The sequence below is a fragment of the Balaenoptera borealis genome (genome assembly GCF_965194805.1).
Source record: "Balaenoptera borealis genome assembly, chromosome: 5".
Classification (NCBI taxonomy): Eukaryota; Metazoa; Chordata; class Mammalia; order Artiodactyla; family Balaenopteridae; genus Balaenoptera; species Balaenoptera borealis.
The window spans coordinates 111,688,982-111,708,478 of record NC_138862.1 but is presented as its reverse complement, the minus strand read 5'-3'; positions in this window follow the sequence as shown (position 1 = coordinate 111,708,478).

Sequence of the window (19,497 nt, the reverse complement as noted above, 5' to 3'; positions counted from 1 at the left end):
TGACAACACTGACCTACAGGCACAATTTCACCACATTTTAAAAATATCTACAGTGTGCAAGGCATTTTGCTGGTGACGTGGATGGAGAGATAGAAAAGACAGGACTTCTGTGGCTCACAGTCTGTCGAGAAGTAGGATTTTTAAAAGACCATGAAATAAATGATTTTAAGCAAAAGCATTGTCAAATGGCAAAACTAAAACAGTTTAGTAACAAGTTTGATGTCCTTTATTCAAGGGAAAACAGTCCATGGATTGTGGGAGCACAGTGCCTCCCAAGGAAGTGGCTCACTCCCTTTTTGGGATTTTGGGTGAGAGTGAGTTTTATAGGGCATTAGAAGCAGCAATGAGGAAACAGGGCTAATTGGCTGGGGTTGCGTTTCTGACCTTATCTAGAAAGATCAAGGAACAAGGAAATAACTATAAAGCCCAGAGTTAGCTTGGCATTTGGGGATTGGCTGACTGGATATACTGTGTTTCTGGTCAAGCAAAACATTTACAGGAGCACAAAAGTGCAGTTTGCTGACATAGTACCGTGGGCAGGAGCTGATCCGTCTTGGACCTGGAAATTTATTTCAACAGCATAAATTTTCAAAAGTGACCCCCAAATAAGTAAAAAAGCACAAATATAAATCAATAATCACAGTGTAGTAAACCACGGCCAGGCCTGTTTCATCAAAATCTTAAGTAGGTACAATAGCACAGTAAGAAATTAAAAACTAGGTTATATAAAAAAATGCCTGGTGAATGTTAGGTACTTCAATGGTACAAAGTGGTAGTCAAAAAAATGTAAATCTGGAACCCAGAAAATGGGCCTAAGTATCATGGTTTAAATAAAATAGAATGCAATTTTTAGTATAAACTCCTGAGAACCCACCTACACTCCGCCAACACAGGAGGCGATATCAGGCAGGCAGTCAGCTGCTTGGGGTCCAACCTAACAGACCGCTGCCTCCGTGTGGACAGCTGAGGCCATCAGAGGGCGGCATCCCTCCGTGGGGAACAAAGGTGGTGCCAGAAAGCCCAGTGCACTCACACCATCGTGAATCTTTATTCCCCTTGAAGAATAAAGAGAATAATAGTAATAATAATAATTCTCTTTATTATCCTCTGAATTGTTTGTTTGCCGGTTAGGAAATCAAACAAAAAAAAAATTATGTTGCTTAAGACAGTTGTTTTTTTTGAAAAAAAGAAAGAAAGAAAAAGAAGAAAAGAAAGTTGTGCTGCTCAATAAATAATTCTCATTGATCCTTAAATGTGGAGTGACTTTTGTTGCCTGGCCCATGTTACCAGAGAAGAAACTGAAAGAGGTACAAATTATTTGCATTATTATAGTGACTTTCAAAGCATTGGAGGAAAAAAAAAAATCTAAAGTTTCCAATTCATTCTACAAAGCTAGAAAAGCTTTTAAAAAACTATAATCAAAAACAAAACTATAGGTCAGCATTTCCAAAACTGATCCACAAATCCCTCTTTCTAATACATATTAATGAATGGTGTACCCACAAAAAAGATTTTGTGATCAAACAACTTAGAAAAGTGCTACATAAATTTTGGGAAATTCAGCCTAAAATACATTTTAAAGGTACATTGATTTCAGTACTGAAGAGTCATAATTTTGTTTCATAAAAGATATTACAAAATTATGAATTCCTCTATTTATTAGAGAAATAAAATTTCTATATGTCATATATATATTTTAAATGTATATCAATCAAAATTTCTAGGCATTGCTTTTATATAAAGTCCACTCTGTTTTGTTTGCTAATTTCTAAATCTAGCAAGAGATCATAATACTAAAAACCCAATATTTTCTCTAAGAGGCAGATATCAAGAGTCTCAGCTGAATATCTCTTTTGGCTTGGTTAAAAGGTGGACAGAAGTTACTAAGTTCAATTACGACCCCCCCCAAAAAATCCCTAAATATTTCAAACAATTGACTTTTCATACAAAGCACAGGGTATAGGCATATGGACTTGTATAATTAACACCAGTTTAGGCTGTCTCTTTGAAATTTTCATTGTTTTTTTGGCTCTGATTTGAGTCACAACAATGAAAAGATAATTAGTCATAAGAAAAAAAAATCTGGTTATATATGTGGTTCAGCTACATTATGAAACCAATATCAGACATTTTAATTTTTCCTTCTAATGAAGATGAAAACGGCTAGTGAATAAATCATATAGAGACACTATAAAAAGAAGGAGTGATTATCACACTGAGCAGTATCTTGCAATTTTTTGAAGACTGCTTCAATGTATCAAAAGAGGGAATGAGGTTTTAAGGATACTTGCAATAAGCAAAAGGAATCATTTTTACTCCAGAATCATAAAATCGCATCATTGTTTTTTTAAAAAAACTACTGGACACTAGAATGAAAACTACAAACACTGAATTTAATGTGTTAAAATTCCAGACAGCCAATAATAACTTTTCCAGAAGAGTTCATCTTACTAGGATTCAGTGTGGACACTGGGGAAATTCACACCATTAAATGGAAAAAGTTCCCGTCTTTGGTCAGTTCCAGGGAAATAGACTCTGAGTCTGGGATTAGCGTGCAGGAGGCTTGTTGCGGGGGCAGAAGCAGGGGGCAGAACACCGGGAGGTAGAAAGGGATGTGGGACTGGGCAGAGGGGAAAGTTGAACTGTTACGTGGCTGTGATAAAGTCTCAGTCAGCTCCAGTGAATCCTGTAGGAAGCTGTGGCGATGGGATGGCCCTTTCAGAGCCGTGCAAACTTGAGGCAAGAGAGCCAGTTCCTTGTATCTCCACACTGAATGTGGACTGCCCTAGGGAGGAGATGGAACCTGGGGCAAGATCACCCGCTTTGGCCAAGCGCAATGCCTGGGGAAGGACTCAGCTGTGAGCCAGCAGCCGGTGGAATGTGGGGTTGCTGGACAGTGCAAGAAGCATCTCCGGACTACTGGTCCCACGGGTGGGGACTGTTACTAATCAGTGACATTGAGCTGCAAGAATTCCTGACATTAGTGAAATGCAATGAGAAATTCATTTCATGCTTGTCTACTCAGGTAAAGTTCAAAGAAGAAAAATCAGCAGAACAAAAATAAATAAATAAATAGATAAATACATGCTAGGGTAGAAGTTTGGGAAGAACAGAAATAGATGTAATGTACCTCTGAGATAATTGACATCTGCTGAAGTCGGATGTTAAGTATTTATTTAGATTTTCTCCCCCAGGCACATGCACATACCATATACACCATGATCCTTAAGTCAAGAAAATTTAGTCTAAGCAGTAACTCCTGGTCAGAGAAATGTGTCCTCACTCTGTTGAACAGATATCTGCATGCTATTACTTAACTCAGGCCGAAACTAAAACCACACCCTTGTAGGTAGGTAATACCAATGCACAGCGACCTTGGCTTAGCAATAGCATTTTATTTCCCCCTATTTCCCCCTAGTATTTTGGCTGCTGAGAAAGTCCTGTTTCCAAACACCTAACCCAAATAAAATGTAAAATGTAATCTCCCTATTTCCTATTTCTCTGTCTTCACTGCATCTCAAATCTCAAATGGCTCACACCAACCTCCCAATCAAATTCACTCAGAGATTTTTTTCAAATTAACAAGATATAAAACAGACAAGATAGGTACATGATGCTTTCAGCTGCATTCACTAAAATCAACCTGAAAAGCAGGAAATCATTAATTATTTTTAAGTAAAAGGAACAAAATACTAGAAATTCGATCAATTTTCAGTGGCACAATTTTGGGGTGGAGTTGTTGATGAAATACATATCGTGCATTTTTCCTCAACCAGAAACCTACCCTTTTTTCAAGACTAGTTTCAGAATCACTTATATACCTAAAATACATTGAACAAGCTATTATATGTGAAGAGTACAGATTCACAGCAAGAAAGGATCTTAGATCACCTAGTTCAACCCATTTTACAGGTAAGGAAAGTGAGGCTAGAAATGGGAAACCACTCATCAAAGAATATGGAGCTAATTAGTAGCCACTGCCACACAAAAACCCAACTCTCAAAGCAGTGTTCTTCCTGCAACAATAGCTCTGTTAACGTTTCGGGAAGTTTCAATGTGTTCTTGTTTTCTATGTCATTGCAATTAACATTTAATCTAGTAGGAGATTGTGGTTCCTAATGTGGTGGCTAATGTTTAAATGTTTAAGTTACTTTGGTATTTTGTGAACAAAGCAGGAAACTAGCCAGATTTTGTATCTTAGATAAACCTGGTTATATGTTTTGTATGGCTCTTAAAGCTGGGTAATGTGGTTACCAAGTCACAAAATTTTAAATGCATCTAACGTTAGTTCTTTACCTAGGCTCCAGGCCTGGTACAAAAGAACTGAGTCCACGAGACCCATGTGCTGATGGAACCAGTGGCCCTAATAACCGCCAGCAATGTTCTGTCTGGCAAGAGGTTTCCAGCTTAAGAGGATGCATGGCCCAAAGCCAGCACCAATCTTACAGCATGAAAAATTAAAACCAGAATATAGTTTCAAAATCTGTAAGGCATTTTAAATGTCTGGCTAACCCTGTGCTGTAATTTCCATTCTAGCTTTTCCACTGTATTCAGAACGGGATTTTGTGTTAAGATTTTTAAAGAAGATACAGTGGGGACGAAAATCCATAACCATACATCCTCCCAACCTCCAGACATGATACGCTTTTGCTGAGCATATTTTATATATTATCTATGGCACTTTGGCTCATTCCATGCTTATGAAGCCAAGGTTAAAAGTTCAATTGCAGCAAGAGTCAATGACCTTCCCTCTGACCTGTGGCCCTAGACAGTGTTCCAGACCCTAATTACCCTCCAATAAAAGATGTTAGGAAAACTCCATACAGGAGTGAATGGTCTCCTGGAGCTACTGGAAAATATCTTCAATGACATGTCCTTTGTCCAGAGACTAGTAGCACTATCTCCACATACAAAAAGCAGAGGCGCTGACATTTTTTTAAAAATCAGCTACACTCCAGGCCTTTCCCTGGACCCTGGGGACAGACACATGAACGAGAAAGTTAGGTACAATTCCTGGATTCTAAATTCTGCTTCTTCCAGGAAACTTGTTGGAAAATTTCAACTAATCCTGATTCCTCTCTTCTTTGAGCTCCTATAGCACTTAGAGTCTGTAACTCGATATTAGAGACCTTCCACTGGTATCTCTTGCTTCGTTTTCATTTGTTCTTCACCACAAGAGGGTCTCATTTCCCCAACTAGATTACAAACTCTTTGAAACCAAGAACCATTGCGCTTTATTCTCTGTCCCACACAACGCTTAACACAAGAATGATCACTCTATTGATACAAACTGTTGCTTTTTAATTGCCCTTAAGCAGCTAAAAAAGAAAAAAAATTAGTGAAGAAGGAAGACTGAGTGATTTCAGATAAAATTTCGACTGAGAATTCATTTCCTTAAAAATTCTCTCTCAAAACATTGACAATAACTTTTAATCCACACAAAATGCAAAGCCTAAACATAAACTAGTAAGTAATACATTCACACATGAATGTTAATACACAGTATCTATACAATATTAGGTGAAAAAGCAAATTATTATCACTATATGTATAGAAAAAATAAGGATAAATACCAAAATATTACATTAAGCCATAGGAAATTGTGGTTTTTTTGCTCAAGAATGTTCAACTCCCACCAAGTTCATATGGCTAAAGTGTTATTAATTGTGTTTGGTTCTAGATGTGAACATTATAGGTAAATTGAAATGCTCTTCACATTTTAGGGTATTTCTATTACTTTTCTATTTTTCTACAGTGAGCATTTATGTTTAAATTAGAAAAACAATTTAAAACATACTCTGATTTATTGACTATACTAGTAAATTTTTTTTTTTTTTTTAATTTATGAAAAGATGGCCCTGCCACAGGAAATCTGGCATCTAGCCTCCCGAAATCTTGGTTAGATTTGCTTCATTAGATTCAGCTCAACGCTCCTTGAGAAAGCAGCTCTTTAGTATCTAACCCCCTCTAGTGAGCAGATTGCAAACCCTCAGCTCACTCTTGGAATTACACTTGAACAGACCAGCCGTACATTGGACGCTAGCATTGTTCCTAACAGTTTTTAATTGCAGAATATTGCAAGCTTATTCTTCAATGAGTTGTTTTTATTTTTCTCCAGACCAAATGAGTCCAACATTTCTTTTATTAATGGGTCCATCCCTTACCTTCAATTCAATTTGAATTGCAAAGACTCAGAGTAGAAAATGGTATCACGATGTTAAGAACATCAGGGTTAGCTGGATCGTCCACCACATTTCTAACTTCAGTGCAACCCACCTCTGTTACCTAGGGCACATGCTATAGGGATAATACCCACAGAACTGACAGGAAGAACCAAATATGTGATCTAGTACAGGCCGGCTGGAAGGATCATTAAATGCTACACAGCAAAGCTGGAGGCTAATACCAAACATGGCTTTCACTGTTGGTTTGTATTTATTCAGAAATTTTATCAATGTCAGTCTTTCACAGAATTTCAATTTAGCCTTCGGTTGAACTTCTCCTGTGGGTTTAGATTTATTGTGAAAATTTTCATTTGATGCATCAAATAAATAAATGAACATCTAGGGACTTCCCTGGCGGTCCAGTGGTTGAGGCTTCCACCTTCCAACGTAAGGGGTGTGGTTTCGATCTCTGGTTGGGGAGCTAAGATGCCACATGCCTCGTGGCCAAAAAACCAAAACATAAAAACAGAAGCAATATTGTGACAAATTCAATAAAGACTTTAAAAAATGGTCCACATCAAAAAAAATCTTTAAAAAAATTAAAAAATAAATAAATGAACATCTAATATATGTACTCATTTGTAATTATAACTAGATTTCCTAGATTTATTATCCATTGCTTCCTGAGGTTGAATCATTCCTGAAGGAGTTGCTGTTGGCACATCTACAGGATCACTCCCATCTTCCTCCAGGAAGGTCCCACACACAGTCTCTTGTTTCCCTTTACACTGGGAGGAGGGCTCTTTGTGAGATGCAAGCCTCGGACTGAAAACCATCTCACATTTCCTACTTCTGTTGGTTCAACAAACATTTACTATGATCCCATTAGACATAAGTCACTGTGATGTGTGGAATATAAAGATGAATTAACTCTTTTTTTTTTTGGAAAATGGAAAATTCCCCCAGGACAGCTGATCATCTAGAAAAGAAACTCACATCTGTACGTAAGTAACTATAGAGTGAGGCAGAGTGTGACAAGAGGCCTCTGTGAAAGGTGCAAATGAAGCGGGGTTGTGAGGAGGCGGTGGTGTCATCATCGCAGGTGACCTTAGCGAGAAGGCCGCACTAGGTCTTAAACAACCACCCAGCTCAAAACCTTTCCTCTGCCCATTCCTACCCCAGTCTCCTCTGCACCAACCTCTCCTCTTCCAAATGTTTCCTTTTTTTTTCTTGCCTATCACCTGTCAGAGCTAAGTCATAGATAGGGGTTGGTCAGATACCGAGGGGGAGGTGGACCTGGGAAAAGAAAAAGAAAGTATAAAAGGCCAGGAGATCGAAGAGAAAGACAAAATGTGTCCCAGGGAGACAGGCAAAGGGCTCACACTGCAGGACTCAGGCAGGGGCAGCAAAAACCTGCTGCAGGTACCCCTTTCAACGTGTAGCTTGGTGCAGGCCCAGGGGCAAGGGTACCATGTAGGTAAAACATACCTACGCCAAGACATGTAAGTGCTTAGGGCTCCAGGTAAGTTTGGCCCTTCTTTCAGCCAAGCCACAGCTGCCGTGCAGGGAAGAAGCATTTCTTCCACTCCCGTGATGGCCAAGGTCGCCTAGCCCAGTGAGGAGGCAACGCTCCCAGAATTTGAAAGGCAAATTCAAATCTTTGCGCTCAGGCTCACTTGGTTTGGGTCATCATGTGTCATGTATGTTGAGAAAGCAGGAAACGACCCATTCTTCTAAAGTAGGGAGTAGGATGGACTTTTTCTTTGGTGTCCCTAATAATCTCCTGTTGTAGAGGAATGGATAAAAAAGATGTGGTACATATATACAATGGAATATTACTCAGCCATAAAAAGGAACAAAATAGTGCCATTTGCAGAGATGTGGATGGACCTAGAGACTGTCATACAGACTGAAGTCAGAAAGAGAAAAACAAATATCGTATAATATCGTTTATATGTGGAATCTAGAAAAATGGTACAGATAAACTTATTTGCAAAGCAGAAATAGAGACACAGATGTAGAGAACAAACGTATGGATACCAAGGAGGCGGAAGGGGGGATGAATTGGGAGATTGGGATTGACACATATACACTATTGATACTATGTATAAAATAGATAACTAATGAGAACCTATTGTATAGCACAGGGATCTATCTCTACTCAATGTTCTGTGGTGACCTAAATGGGAAGGAAATTCAAAAAAGGGGGGATATATGTATACATATAACTGATTCACTTTGCTGTACAGCAGACACACAACATTGTAAAGCAACTATACTCCAATAAAAATTAATTTTAAAAAAATCTGTTGTAAGCAAGGGATAGCGTGGAGTAGACCTAAGGAAACAATCCTTCAAGGACACAGCCCCACCTTGCATCCTTACACAAATGACAGCAGAAACGCAAAAGGACCAAACCAGGCAGGGAACAAGCCAGCAGCCCCTTCTGTTCTCTTATTGACAACCCTTTCTCTCCCCTGGTCCCCTGCCTCTAACCTACATCTGTGTCACCCTGACCCTCCAAGTTTTCAAACTCTGCCCTCCATAAAGACTTCGACTTGATTCCTCTGATAACTATCCAAGAGTCATTTAATCTCAATTCCTCATTCAATCCCAGTTCCTCATTGCATTACCTGTAGAATGGAAATAATAATGACTACTTTACAGAAATGGGAGGATCACGTGAGATGATGTTTATAAGTTAAATGATTTTATGTATGTAAATTTTATGTGCATGATTTATATATATATATATATATGTATAAATGATTTTAGGTGAGGCGATCTGCACACATTTAGACAATGTTGTCTAGCACACAACAGTTCTTTAGCCCCCTTGCTGCTGTCACCTTGGATTTGCTGTCATTTATGCTATTATGGAAGTTAAGCATTAGTATGTGTGAAAACGATTTATAAACTGTAAAGATCTATGCAAATGTGATATTGCTAATGATTTACTTACTCTGTACCAAGGGATATTTCCATTTTATTTGGAGACAAAATCTTAAGCTAAAGGTGATGCTATAATGGCGGGAATTCAGACATGGGGAAAGAGAATGTAGATAAGGAAGACAATCCCCTCAAGGTCCCCCAAAAAGATATTAAGTAGGAAAGTAAAGCAGCTTGACACTTTCTCTACATATAAAGGCAACTCTGAGTAAAGTCAGTTAGTGATTGTACACAATGTTGAGGATAAACAGAAATAGACGGTTCCAAAAAGTCTGTCATAAAGATGGGATGTATTAGTCTTTGAGCATCTCGGGTCTCCTTATATCTCCACCATCACATAAGGACTCCCGTAGGCATGCAAATGCAAACATGCACACACCTTCCATCATGCAATACTGAACTTGCTTCCCTCCCAGTTTTTCTCTCCCGCCAGACAACTGGGGAAGGAGCATTCTCTTTGAGTTTAAGGATCAGAATCATTCACTATGGAAACTTCCATTTTACACTCGTAAGTGAAGGCCAGAAAGGTCATGCAGCTGAGCGTGAATCACAGTTGAGAGAGGGGCAGACCCAGCTGGAATCCAGGCCTCCTCTTCCCCCCCACTACCCCGTGCCTACAAGGCCTCATGCTGGCATCTGGCTTTTAGTCTAGGGTCTAAGGTGAATGCATGTTCCAACATCATTAGCCATATAAGCTATTTTAAGGGAGAAGCTTTGGTAAATTATGCCTGTTTGGATTTAGTACAACACTGATTCCAGCAGATGGCAATGAAGAACTTTATAATTCCCACATATGGGTGAGGAACCCAGTTTATGCTCTTAAGTGATTACAACAGCTTTTGTTTGGTAGGTAAACAACTCAGTTTTTAATAACATTGAAAGATTTATGCAACCATCACCAACATCAAGTTTTAGAATATTTCCATCACCCCCAAAATTTCTCCATGCCCATCTAAGATGAATTCCTGGGCCTACCTCCAGTTCTGGGCAACCACTGATCTTCTGTCTCTCTCTATAGATTTGCTTTTTTCTGGAAATTTCACACAAGTTGAATCATGCAATAAGAATCTTTTGTGTCTGGCTTCTGTCACTTAGCAAAGTATGTTTGAGGATCCTCTCTGTTGGAACATGGTTCAGTACTTCGTTCCTATTCATTACTGAACAGCATTCTACTATATGGATAAGTCATATTGCGCTGATGGACACTTGGATTACAGCAATTTTTGTTCTGATCTAACCAATGTTTAGGTACAAGAAGAAAATTGTTCTCTTCTGAATGACATTTATTTTTTCCCTCTTTGTCTGAATACCAAAAAATCTGAAACCTAAGTTTGTTAATTCATCTGACCCAAAATATATTACACTATGGCTCTGAACCAGGTACAGTGGAGGCCCTGTGGAAGGATACCGAGATAAACAGACGTGATGCCCCATCAAGTCAAAACAAATGGGTCTGATCCATCCACGCAGGGACTTTCACAGACAGTTCAACAACCGGAAGTTAAAGAGAATGAGTTCTAAGGACACCTACTTACTTCTGACTCTAAACGTGAAGACTTAATAAAATCATGAAGGTGGTTGGACCAGAGCAGCAATTCCCAGATCTGGCTGATGTTTTCTCAAGTCCTTCTTCCATATATTCTGATTTATTTAACTTTCAGATAAGCACTGAAAGTTATGTATTTTGAAGCTCCCCAGGTGAATCTGATAAACCTGATGTCAGGTTTGGGATCTTCTTGTCTCTAGATGGCCTTTGCTGTCCCTTCCAAGACCAAGGGCCCTCATTACTGTGGAAGACAGCCAAAAGCAACAGAACCAGCTCCGGCTGGGCCCCTTGTCAGCTGAAGCCAGAGTGGAGAGCCCTGAGAGTTTTGGAAGCAGTCTACTTGGAAATAGGGGTGGACCTTTTATTCTGCATATGGACCTTAAAACATGATTGGTATACACACATGTATGTAAACACCGGTAATATATCTATCAACCGAAGGTGGTTATCAATATGAGGGTTAGAAAATGCTATTAATGCCATTTCCCTAAAAGAGCCACTGTTTCAGTCTTTTAGAAAGCACCGTATGTGGTGAATACACTTTTGAAGAAACATATCAACATATATAATTATCGAACAGAAAGCAGTGGGACGCATAATATTGCTAATCTGCTTTACTTGAAAGCAATTAGAACACTGAGCATTGGCTTATATTCCCTTTTCAGGGAACAAATTTAACTGAGAGCCAAATAGCACAAAGCTCTGTAACTTAGACAAAAAGAGTTATTAAAACTGTCAAGGCCAATACATACTTAAGGATGAAAGTAAACTGTAGCTGACACCTTCTTTCCATTAGCTCACATCCATATTTCCCTTGGATGTGTGCTTGTCAATTCAAAATTATTAAGTTCCAAATGAGTCATTTGTTTTGTTTTGTTTTTTTAACATCTTTATTGGAGTATAATTGCTATACAATTATACAATGTTGTGTTAGTTGCTGCTGTATAACAAAGTGAATCAGCTATATGTATACATATATCCCCATATCTCCTCCCTCTTGCGTCTCCCTCCCACCCTCCCTATCCCACCCCATTAGGTGGACACAAAACACGGAGCTAATCTCTCTGTGCTATGCGGCTGCTTCCCACTAGCTATCTATTACATTTGATAGTGTATATATGTCCATGCCACTCTCTCACTTCATCCCAGCTTACCCTTCCCCCTCCCCGTGTCCTCAAGTCCATTCTCTACGTCTGCGTCTTTATTCCTGTCCTGCTCCTACTGGGCATACACCCTGAGAAAACCATAATTCAAAAAGAGTCATGTACCACAATGTTCATTGCAGCACTCTTTACCACAGCCAGGACATGGAAGCAACCTAAGTGTCCATCGACAGATGAATGGATAAAGAAGATGTGGCACATATATACAATGGAATATTACTCAGCCATAAAATGAAACGAAATTGAGTTATTTGTAGTGAGGTGGATGGACCTAGAGTCTGTCATACAGAGTGAAATAAGTCAGAAACAGAAAAACAAATACCATATGCTAACACATATATATGGAATTTGTTTTGTTTTGATGGAAATATCTCAGATTCTTTTTGGATGTTATTTCTGAAATAGAAATAACGATGTACCCCTACTGATTATTGGCAGATTTATGTTTACATATGAATCCCTAAAGAATCCACTCGAGGAATATGCTGTCTTGATAGAGATCTTAGGATAAAGGTCTTCAGCTCCAATGTTCTCCTTCAGGTTCCTGCACCACCACTGTCAGAGCCATTCTTTGGACATTTGCTATATATTCCTAATTTGTTACAGCTTAGGTGTTTTTGTTTTGTTTTGTGTGAAGTGTTTCCTGGTAGACAGCTGTTTGCAGGCTGTGTCCTCTGTCCAGGTTAGAAAGAAGGAACTGTTAGACCGTCTGAGTTGACACTGGTGCCCAGATAGCTGAAGTGTCACCCTGGCCCTCCTCCTTGGGGGATGGGGTTTTGGTGTGATTGATGGAGTCCACTGGGTCTGTAAACCCACCAAGTGCGTGTTTACCTGGTTCCTGAATTTATAGTTGGGAAAAGAGTGCTTAGTCAGTGGGTGTAATGCCCACATTGGATCCTCAATCTGTGAAATAAGGGATCTCATGGTGGGGAAGGTCAAACTGAAATCTCTGAAACTGCCCACCCCCAAATTTAAAAAATTATCACATCCAATAGGTAGGGGATGGCAGGAATCAGTGCCAGCTTTAAGGATCTAAAGGATGCAGTGGTGGTGGTCCCCATCATATCTTCATTTGATTCTCTAGCCTGGCCCATGGGAAAAAAAACAGATGGGTTCTAAAGGGAACCCTCCTACGCTGTTGGTGGGAATGTAAATTGGTGCAGCCACTGTGGAAAACAGTATGGAGGTTCCTCAGAAAACTAAAAACATGGTTACCATATGATCCAGCAATCCCACTCCTGGGCCTATATCCAGAAAAGACAAAAACTCTAATTCAAAAAGATACACGCACCCCAATGTTCACAGCAGCACTATTTACAATAGCCAAGACATGGAAACAATCTAAATGTCCATCAACAGATGAATGGATAAAGAAGATGTGGTACATGTATACATAAATAAAAGCATAAAAAAGAATGAAATAACACTATTTGCAGTAACATGGATGGACCTAGAGATTATCACAATAAGTGAAGTAAGTCAGAAAGAAAAAGACAAATACAATAGAATTCACTTATATGTGGAATCTAAAAAAAAGATGATACAAATGAACTTATTTACAAAATAGAAACAGACTCACAGACTTCGAAAACAAACTTATGATTGCCAAAGGGGAAGAGGGAGAGAGATAAATTAGGAGCTGGGGATTAACAGATACACACTACTATATATAAAGTAGATAAACAACAAGGAAACTACTGTATGGCACAAGGAACTATATTCAATATCTTGTAATAACCTATAGTGGAAAAGAATCTGAAAAATATATCTATAAGTATATATATATATATATATATATATATATATATATATATAACTGAATCCCTTTGCTGTACACCTGGAACTAATACAACAATGTAAATCAACTATACTTCAATAAAAAGTTGTTTAGGAGAAAAAAAAAAAGAAAAAGCAGATGGGTTCTAGAGTGGACCTTTGAAAACTCCAGGAGGTAATAGCCCCAATTGCAGCCACTATGCTAGATACGGTATTCTTCTAGAGCAGATTAACACAACCTCAGGTACATGCTATGTGGCCATTGATCTGGCATATATGTTTTTTTTCTATTCTAATCAGAAGAGAGGATGAGAAACAGTTTGCATTCACATGGAACAGGCAGCACCGTACATTTACAATTTGCCAGAGAACTATGTTAATTCTCCTTCCTCTGGTCATAGTATATTCCAAAATATCTGGATTATCTGGATATCCAACAGAGAATCACGGTGCTTGATTAGACGTATAACATTATGCTACTGGGCAAGATAAATGAGAAAGCTAGCATGCTGGAGGCCTTGGTAAGACCCATGCAACCCAGAAGGTGGTAGACAAGCCTTATAAAGATTCAAGGGGCGACATCAGGACAAGTTTTGGGGCCCAGTGGTACTAGGCATGCCAGTTAATCCTCTCCAGAGTAAAACAAGAATTATTGCGGCTTACCTTCTACCCTGAAGTAGGGAGCTCAGTGCATTCAGGCGCTGATGGCAGCACACTCCACACCTGGGGACGCTGCTCCAGTCTCTGTACCAGGTGATGCAAATACTGCCAGCCTTGAGTGGGGCCCCAGGAAGGAAAGGGCTCTTCAGCAGGTCCAGGGCTGCTGTGGTACAGCAACCCTGTCACCTTAGCCTTCTGAGCCAGCAGAACCTGTGGTGGTAGAGGTATCCGTGGTTGGAAAAGATGCTGCATCGAGTGTATGTAAGCCGCAGCGGAGGATGCAGTCCTACAAGTCCTAGGAATCTGGAGCAAGGCCATGCCATAGGCGGGGAAGAATTAGACACCTTTTGAAAGACAACTCCTCATTTGCTCCTCAGCTCTGGGAGGGATGGAGTGCTTGGCCACAGGGTACCAGACAACCATGCAGCCAGAAACGCTCAGCACGAGCTTGGTCCAATCAGACCCACCAAGTGATGCCGTCAAGTAGGCCCAGCAGCGCTTCATCACAAGATGGAAAGGGACTATCTGGGGTCAAAAGCCCACCAGATCGGAGGGCAGAAGCAAGCTGCATGCACAAGTAGCTCAGACCGCCTCACCAACCACTTTGTCAACCGCTTTGCCATTCCCTCAGCTCAAGCCCGCAGCCATTTGGAGAATCACGTCTGGTCAGCTGACCACCACGCTTTAAGGATGGATTGGCTCAGCAGGTGGTGCAGACTAGAAATGGATGGCAGCTGTTTCAGCCTCAAGTGAAAGAACAGCTTCAAAGCCTCAGAATGCTTATATCAGGACCAGAAAATATTCTGGCCCATGGAAATTAAAGACCAGCAACATCTGACCAATGCTGAAATGATTTATTTTTCAGTTGACTGATACCCAGGATACCATTATTGTCACCGGTGTTCATTATCCAGCAGATGCTAACTTTTTCACATTAACTGACAACCTGAAAGCCAGGCAGCTGAGCTACCCTCAAGCTAACTGCAAATGATGTTATTCAGAGTCCCAGATTCCTTCAGTTTCTAGTATCACCTTCTTTACCTGCTGAGGGGGTAAGGCTTTGATACTGGGTCACCTCACGTCACAATACAAAACAGGTTTTGCCAGAAGCCTACAGCAGCCTAGGATGCAGACACCTACCCAGTGATTCATGGGAACAAATGCAAAGCATCTGCCCATGTGAATTACATTAAGATCAGCGGAAACCTGGCTGCCCCTTAAAACAACAGAGTTAAAATGAAAGGAAGCCTGGTTCTTTGAAAAGTGGTAAACAAACAAACGACTTTATTCCTTCTTGGGAAACTTATTCAGAAAAGGCATATCATTTTACACACAGGAAGACAAATACACAGTCATTTTCATTACACCACACTCAGGAATCCAGCCCAGCACCTACTTTTATACCACCCCAGCAACTTAATTAGCTTTCTCTGGTTATCATTTTATTTTGCTGCCACACTTTTGGAATGACCACCTTTCAAACACAATCGTATTAACACGTAACATGCTGCCCTGTGACATGCTCCCTGCTATGGGGCAGTGCTTTCTGCAGAACCTGACGTGTGCTGCTTCCCCTGGCAAAGTTGTCTTACCTGAACCCGGCAGGGACTGTACAAAACCTTTCTGTTTCCTGTCCAGGAGGCAGGGCACCCCATGGGGCCAAATGGTTCTGCTTTCTTAATCCTGTCTTCACTTAGCATATGGGAAGAGACAGGATAGCTTTTCCCAACCGACCCTGAGCAAACATGTCAATTAGTTCAAGAGGAGCTTCACAGCTGAAAGGAAATGTGGAATTCATCTAGACTAATCCTCACGTTTTGCAAATTGAAAATCCATGTCCTAAATAATGGATCAGACTTCCACCAGGCCACTCAGCTAGAGAGCAGGAAATGCTAGCGGGCATGGGACCATGACAACGTACCCTGCCAAAGAGAAGGCATCAGCTGAATTAGCGGGATTGCCTTAGCAATCCACCCCCAGTGACTGCCTCCGGTATAGCCCCAGACCTTTTCTCTGGTTACCGACCCTCTGCTCCGTCTTTGGCCTCTCTCTGGTTGGTTCCAGCTGTTCCTCTTGGTGTATGGTGTCAGCTGGGGTCCAGTCCAGAGGATAGTTATGCCAGGTATTTAAAACTGTGGGGATTTAATTCAGAGACTTGGTTATATGGTTGTTGGAACACTGAAAGAGCAAAAAATAGCGCGCAGAAATAACCCAGATGTTAGTAATTGCAGGAAGCAGACACCACCACAGGTAGGGGAACAACAGGAAAGAAGTGGGGTCACAGGCTCTGCAGTCACAGGAATGCTCCCCAGGATGTAGGTGCTCCAACAGCCAAGGCTACAGCCGTCAGCTGGTGCCTCGTGGCTGATACCTGAATCTATGAAGGAATTGCCACGTGATTGCTGCTGGTCAAACCATTCCAATAGGACTTATTCTACCGCCGAAGAAAACAAACTGTTTATGAAAAGAAACTCTTTTATAACAGCTGAAAGCCTTGTTATGCTAATGAAAGATCATTTTATGTAATCATTAAAGCCAGTCCCTTAAGGATATATATACTAGGTAAAACTTTGTAGCCTGGCCCTAATTACTGCATGTAGTTAAAAGCAATCAAAAACCATTTCTTCAAAATTGTTCTGTAATTAAGACGGCTCATCAGTTAGATGTGAATTTTTCCCTATCCCAACTTGTCCGAATTAGTAAAGTTCTTACCAAGAGCAATAAATCAAAACCATTATAATTACAAGGATTGTGTTCAGTCTCATCCATCATAGGTCTCTAATCATTTGACCTATAATTGCTTTTGTAATTGCTTCAAGCTTTAGTAACAATCATTGCTGCTATTTATTATGAGTTGATTACGTACCAAGTTAAGTTATAAAAATTTCATTTGATTGTTGCACTTTACCTGGGAGGTAAGTATTATTCCCATTTTAGAGATGAAGAAGCAGTTCTGAAAATGTCCTTGACTCGCACTCACAGAGATCTTTTAGGACTTACTTTATGATTTATAGTATTTATCTCTGTTCCTTATGCTACTACAGAGATTAATGGAATTATATAAAAAATAATCCCAAAAAACACATAGCAATAAAACTATCCAAAATAGAACATATGGAGCATTTTTATTATAGTTGTGGTAGCATCTGTGTCTGCTAATTCCATCATCTCAACAGCTTCTACTCTGTATCTACTGATTGATTTTTCTTCTGGTTATAGGCCTTATTTTTCTGCTTCTTTGCATGCCTGGTATTATGGGTTGAATTTTGTCCCCCAATAAGGTGTGTTAAGTCCTAACCCCTGGTACCTTGGAATGTGATCTTATTTAGAAATAGGGTTGTTGCAGATGTAATTAGTTGAGACCTGGATGAGGGTGGGCCCTTAATCCAATATGACTGGTGTCCTTATAGGAGGAGAGGGCAGAAACTCGTGGTGAGAGCACCATGTGACAGAGGCGGAGGCTGGAGTTACGCAGCTGAAAGGCAAGGAGCACCACGGATTGACATCCGCCACCAGAAGCCAGGAAGCAGCCAGAAAGGACTCTACCCAGAGTCGCAGAGGGAGCACAGCCCTGCAGACGCATTGATATCACCCATCTAGCCTCTAGAACTGTGAGAGAACCCATTTCTGTTGCTGTAAGCTACCTAGTTTGTGTTCCTTTGTTACGGCAGCCCTAGGAAACTAATGAACTTGCCAATTTGGATTGGATGCTGGATATTGTGAATTTTGCATGTTTGGGTACTGGATTTTGTTGTATCACTTTAAGGAGTATTGGGCTTGGTTCCAGCAGGCAACTAAGTTACTTAGGAACAGTTTCATCTTTGTGAAACTTGCTTTTTTTTAAAAAAATTTATTTATTTATTTATTTATTTTTGGCTGTGTTGGGTCTTCGTTTCTGTGCGAGGGCTTTCTCTAGTTGTGGCGAGCGGGGGCCACTCTTCATCGCGGTGCGCGGGCCTCTCACTGTCGCGGCCTCTCTTGTTGCGGAGCACAGGCTCCAGACGCGCAGGCTCAGTAGTTGTGGCTCACGGGCCCAGTTGCTCTGCGGCATGTGGGATCCTCCCAGACCAGGGCTCAAACCCGTGTCCCTTGCATTGGCAGGCAAATTCTCAACCACTGCGCCACCGGTGAAACCCCGTTTTGTTTTTTTTTTAACTTTATTTTATTTGTTATTATTATTTTTTTGGCCATGCCGTGTGGCTTGCGGGATCTTAGTTCCCCAACCAGGGATCGAACCCGGCAGTGGAAGTGCAGAGTCCTAACCCCTGGACCGCCAGGGAATTCCCCAAACTTGCTTTTAAAGTTCATTAGGATGGCTCAGGAGAAACCATTAGTCTAATGTTAACACCCTTCTTCAAACTATACTCAATGCCCACGTTTTACAAGGCCTCCCCACTTTGGCTGATGGGACTAAGAACTATTTCTAGCCCAGTGTGAGCTCCTGGAAATGTTTGACCTATTGCTGTCTGTGGGTCTTTCCCCAGCCTCGAGGAGTTTCTTCTCAGGCTGGTGCAGATCAGGACTCAGCCAAAGACTGGAGAGGACCCATCTGCCCATCTCAGGAACTCTCCGGGTAGCACTCTCTTCTCTGGTGTTCTCTCCCACAAATTCTAGGCATCTATTCTCTCAAAATTCTGATTTCTATCTCTTCAACTCAGCCAGACCTCTGGGCTCCACAACCTGGAAACTGCCTTTGGGCAGTAAATTGAGTCAATTGTAGAGCTCATCTTATTGATTTGACTGTCCTTTTCTCAAAGATCACAGTCTTTCACTGCCTCTTAGTCAATTCATGCAAATCTTTGTTTCACGTATTTTATTTGATTTTCCTTTTTTTTTTTTTATGTTGAAGATTGAATCCAGTCCCTATTACAACATCATGGCTAGAAGGAAAGTATGTTATTTATTTTTTTAAGTAAACAAGAATATGGTGTTTTGAAGTAAACAAGAATATGGTGTTTTGAAGTTTCTTTCTCTTCCCCCCTTCTTAGTAGCTGGAGGGCACATCCCCTGTCACTACTGCACATGAATGTGAAACATATCATGTATCTTTTTTGGCACCAATAGGTTTGCTGTGAAGTCTCCAAGAAAGAGAAAACTAAAAAGTGAATCAGAGCCTGGCAGATCAGACCCAAGGAACCCAATCTCAATAAACATCTTGAGTTACTGATGACTGTTAGAGGCAAACTGGTAACAGAAATCGCATTTTGCTTTTCAAGTGATTTCATGAGCCAAACAGATG